Source organism: Lontra canadensis, unplaced genomic scaffold, assembly GCF_010015895.1.
Source record: "Lontra canadensis isolate GAN:19392208 unplaced genomic scaffold, GSC_riverotter_1.0 scaffold80, whole genome shotgun sequence".
Taxonomy (NCBI): Eukaryota; Metazoa; Chordata; class Mammalia; order Carnivora; family Mustelidae; genus Lontra; species Lontra canadensis.
The window spans coordinates 3,553,921-3,559,586 of NW_022631074.1; the positions used below are offsets into that span (position 1 = coordinate 3,553,921).

The 5,666-nt window shown below is 35.1% G+C and overlaps 1 long non-coding RNA gene across 1 annotated transcript; it reads right to left on the reverse strand.

The window, feature by feature from the left end:
* Positions 1 to 8: 8 nt before the first annotated feature.
* Positions 9 to 3,292, reverse strand: LOC116882065. Its single transcript, XR_004385540.1, has 3 exons — positions 2,764 to 3,292; positions 1,692 to 1,872; positions 9 to 70 (listed from the first exon to the last, which is right to left on the reverse strand). It is a non-coding gene; the product is annotated as an uncharacterized LOC116882065 (long non-coding RNA).
* Between the last annotated feature and the right edge of the window lie 2,374 nt (positions 3,293 to 5,666).

Below are 5,666 nucleotides of genomic sequence, written 5' to 3' on the forward strand. Positions count from 1 at the left end.
ACTGTAGTAACTGAACAAGACTAGAGGAAAATTCAAGTTTAGATCTGTAATAAGCAAGTAGAATGTGTCTCTGCAGGAAAAAATGGAGAGAACAGATTAAGACAATATGAAAAGAACGCTTCCTCATACCCTGAATAATAGCAATTAAGTACATTGTGTGTGTGTGTGTGTGTGTGTGTGTGTGTGTGTATACATATATATATTTGTGATTAATTACCTGTCTAGGTCTTAGGTCTCTGAATAAAAACAAACATAATTACATTACTCTTGACTGAACCTAGAAGTTCAAGAAAAAAAATGAAGGTTTCAATAAAGGGTAAATAAAATTAGAATTTCTTTCACTGAGACACCTGCCTTGCACTAGATTGATTTTGCAAATGAAAACCCTCTGTTGTACACTGAAGAAAGAACTATCTCTGAGGATAAAGCTATTCTTCCCACGGTTCTCAGAGAACCGTGTAACAAAGTATTTCAACAAAAAAAGTGTTTCAAAAAAAGTGTTCAAAAAGTGTTAAAAAAAAGTGTTTCAAAGTGTGTAAACAAAGTGTTTCAAAAAAAGTTTTTAAAATTAGATAAGCTAACTTCTGAATCATAAAGGTGACAATCTGAGTAAAACAATGAGCTGAATGGCGAATGTTTATGACAAAATTGAACACATAAAATAAAGAAAACCAGTAGGTGTCATAAAACCAATGGCATTGATATTAAGATACCATGAATAAATAAAAATTAAAAAGTGAGTTTTAATCAAGTCATCTAATGGAATATAAAGTTGAATCTGACAGAATCACCTACTTACTTCACACTATAAAATAAGATCACTTAAAAGTATATTGTATATTAAATTGAATATAATTATATTTCTAATGAAAAATTGAATCAGTGATTCAGAAGTCATAAATGATAAATAATTAAATATTGATATTTATAAAATATTAAAAAACACATGACAATTACTTTTCCAAGTACATTTCCCTTTAATAAATGCATGCACTGATTAGTTGATGCACAGCGAAATGAACATGTTTCTTACTTGTCTTAATTCTACTCTCTATATTTTCCAAGGGATCAAATAGATTGGAATGCATGTGGGGAAAAGAGAAGAGGATAAGTTAGAGGGAGTGGGGGAAGGGAGGTTGAGGGATTGAAGAGGATTAATTTTACATCATGTGTTTAAAGACCATTGAGAATCCCATTTAACGGTAGGTAGGAACAGGTGCATGGAAGATACAAAGCAGAGAATGCTGGTCATGTTTCACATGTGATGGATACAAAAGCAAACTATACCATCATACGATTCAGTTCATTATGATGGAGATGGTAAGCACGATGTAAAATATGACAAAGAATTTTGTCTTCTTAAATTATTATTCTTAGTATTTCCTCTGCTTGTACTTGTTACCCATAACCCAGAGAGAAAATGTAGGGAAATAGGGATGAAAATAGGAGAAGAACAAGTTCCTAGAATTAGTCAATTACGCAAGTTTGTAAAGCTAACCTCAGAATTCCAGTTTACAAATGATTAGTAATGAGAACAAAAGTTCTTCGGAGTTCATGGGGGCTTTGTAATATTTTAATTGCTTTTTTTATATTGAAGAGCAAAGTACAAATCATAATGGTATTGAGAAATAATGACCTAATGAAGCTTAACATATAAGCACCCAGAAAAGCCATTTCATTTTTATTCATACCTGAACTTTGGACACATACTTCTGTTTAATGAATATTGGTGTGTTAGTCAGAAAAACATCATCTGTTCAAACTCAGTTGGTAGTTTAAGGTTTCATTTTTCTATCAAACATCTTGCAAGCCAAGTGATTTCATCAGCATATTTAAATCAATGCTGAGCTCCGTAAAAGGTCACTTGTAACACTTTGAAACATAAGACAGAGAAGACAAGACTTGAACCTAAAAACATTACAGTGGAATTGTTTTCTAACAAAATCATTTTTAATATTTCATATTTACAATTTGTCAAATTCTACTAATAAGTTTAAAATCACTTGTACAAATCTCGATTTGAGAATTCCATTTTTGGTGAAAACGTTTTTAAGAATCAGTAGGAAAAGACAGTATTATTTAATAAGTGGTCCCATGACTCTTGGCTTACTTTTGAAAAACATCAGAATAGGAGCTTTGTTTCAGAGGATATATCAAACAAGTACATGTGGATTAAGGCATCTGTTATTAAAAAATTGCAGTCTTACAGGTAGAAGTTATAGGTAATTAAGTCATGACATAAACGGATATTTTTAAAAAAATTATTTATTTATTTGACAGAGAGAGAGAGAGACAGTTGGAGAGGGAAAACAAGCTGGGCGAGTGGGAGAGGGAGATGCAGGCTTCCCGCAGAGCAGGGAGCTGGATCCCAGGACCAGGGGATCATGACCCGAGCTGAAGGCAGACGCTTAACGACTGAGCCACCCAGGCGCCCCTGTAAACTGAGTTTTAAAGAAAAATAAAAGGATTGGGAAACACATGCAGATTCAGCTATAGATACATATTTAAAAAGACCTTTATATCAAAATCACCAAAAACATATTAATTTTAATACTTTGAATTCTGGAAAAACGGCAGTCATATAACCTTGAAAACTTTCTGTTACAAATAGAAATGCTGCATAAAATAAAGGTTTCTTTATATGTGTAGCTGAGCTACAGATGAAAGGAAGGAAGGAAGGAACAAGAAAGAAAAGAAGCAAGGAAGGAAGGAAGGTAAACACTCTATATAATAGAAACCAATAATGGTGAATCTATACCACACCTGGGTTGCTGGTATAGTCACTTCAAGGCTTCGTTGTTATGTTTCTGCCATATTTGAGACACAGGTATCTTTGGCTCAGAGCTCTGGGTAAGGATTGAAACTCCTCAGGCACCGGTGTCCATCCTGAAGTCCTTGGGTCCTGCCAGGGAGTCATTGCAAGTCCTCTTTTCTTCCAGTACCAACACCACCTTGTCCTCTCAGCCTGGAGAGTTTGAAGGCTCACCATCTGGACTTTTGGAAACATAATCCAGAAAACATCTTGCCTCAAGCTTTATTAAATCACTTGAAGAGATGGAAAGAAAAGATGAAGAAAGAGAAGAGAAAATGTAAATAAACATTTCCATAAATTATCTTACCCTAAATTCTAAGATTGTTTAAAGAAGATTGCAAATGGAAAATATTTTTCAAGTTGAAGTCATTGTGAAAATTATTTATGGAGAGCTTGAGGCTGGAATTCAGCTATGAAGAATGAGTAGTACTTGAACAGAAGGAAAGACATTCTAGGCTGACAGAAATAGAAGACATAATTAGAAAAGCTGCAGAGGGGGGCTGGAAGAAACATAGTAAGCAACTGGCCTGCTTTCTTGCTTGTCTCCAAGGCCACCATGACAATATCCTAATTATACTACCATTTTCAAATACCGACTTGAAACAAAAAACTTAAATCTCACTTTATCCAAATAAATAATCTTGGATATGGAGGAGGGCTGGAACTTGTTGAATAAGTAATTGTTTAAAAAATTGGATAAGAGGGGAACCTGGGTGGCTCAGTGGGTTAAAGCCTCTGCCTTCGGCTCAGGTCATGATCCCAGGGTCCTGGGATCGAGCCCCGCATGGGTCTCTCTGCTCAGCAGGGAGTCTGCTTCCCCCTCTCTCTCTGCCTGCCTCTCTGCCTACTTCTGACCTCTCTCTCTCTGTCAAATAAATTAAAAAAATCTTTAAAAAAATTGGATAAGAATATAACTATCATACAATCCTCTCAACATCTCTTCATATGTACCTCTCTCCAGAATAATGATTTTTACTACATTTTTAAAATTACATATTTGAGATGAGTAAGCCTCATGTCTGTGTCCACCTACTCCCAGGCCTCACCACCATTTTTGGAGGAGCTCGATCCTGGAGGGGGTGCATCTGTTGATTTTAAATGGTCACTTGCAATGCTGTGTTATCCCACTTAGTGAAAGCAGAGCTTGGAGAAAGAGCAATTCTTCAATTAACATTGAGCATTAAATTCTAAAAGATTGTACTTGAAATGAATGATTTCATGGGAAGTATAAAAGGATCAAACTTAACCCTGTTGGCTAAATGGAAATCAGTCTTCTTAGGAAGATGTGGAATACATTATGATACCTTGTGAAAGTGTGAATGAAAGAGACAAATCAATTAAAAACCAGAAGTAACCAAATTAGGTGTAACCAAAAAGAGGCAGATCTTTGTAAATTGATGCTGCATGTTTTCTTTTCCAGTGAACTTATGACCTATAGCTTTATTCAATTTACAATCTACTTTTGGCAATTGATATCAGTCTTCATGTACAGATGAGGAAATCAAGGTTCAAAAAGTTATTTTAGTCAAGTGGCAAAATGGAATGAGTCAATGATGGAAAAACACAGAAATGTCACTTCTGACACTGAGTCATTAACACAACTAGTCTTATATGAAGGCTAATTCATAGCAGCTCACACGATATTACTGATCATGACTTTCTTACTCCCTAGGTGTCTCTGCTCACAAGACTTTGATGATTATCACCGGTTATCCCTTTGTTAAAATAGTCTCCTTCTCTTATGATTAGGGTGACCACATAATTTATCATCCAAATATGGATAGCTTTTAGAAAAAAAAGTAGTGCTATTAAAAATTGTACTGTGTAACAGGTGTGAACTGGGTAAACTGGGATACAGGGTCTGGCATGGTTGAAGAAGCAGTTATGACCCATTATAACCATTACTTGCAAGATTTATGTAGCATGACACAGAAACCCAAATGGACATGGAAGAGGTATATTCCGACAAGGAATTTAAAAATGGATGGTGGGGAATATTTAATTTGGGCATCCTGGTGAGATAGCTTATAACTGCTAGGCTAAGAATACATACAAAGTATGGTGGAGGGCAGTGACATTCACCTTCCAAAGATTAATGGGAATTAAAATAAAAACTACCTATCCACTATCCAGATTGCCTACAGTGACTTAGGAAGTGACTATTTTAAAAAATATTTTTAGAAATATTGATCAAAAAGAGCACAGAGTTTCTTCCTTTTATTAACTAGATTGTAAGAGCTATGTAAAATTTTATGGAATTTAATATTTGAGCAAAATATTTAAAATTTAAAACCTACAGTGTTTAATTGACTTTTCAATTGGATGGGCCTCAAAAGCATTATGTTAAGTAGAATAAGACAAAGATGAATATTGTATGATCTCACTTACATGTGGAATTAAAAAAAGAAAAAAATAGTTTCATAGATACAGAGATTAATGGTTGTGACAGGGTGGGGGTGGACGGTGGGTGAAATGGGTGAAGTGGGTCAAAAGATACACACTTCAGTTGCAAAATAAATAAACCATAGGGGAAAAAATGGGGCACCTGGGTGGCTCAGTGGGTTAAAGCCTCTGCCTTCTTCTCAGGTCATGATCTTTGATCCTGGGATTGGGTCCCGCATTGGGCTCTCTGCTCAGCAGGGAGCCTGCTTCCTCTCTCTCTGCCTGCCTCTCTGCCTACTTGTGATCTTTCTGTCAAATAAATAAATAAAATCTTTACAAAAAAAAAACAACAACAAAATAAACCATGGGCAAGTAATGTAAAGCATGGTGACTATAGTTAATAATTCAGCATTAGATATATGAAAGTTACTAAGAGAGTAAATCTTAAAGTTTCCCATCACAAAGAAAAAAA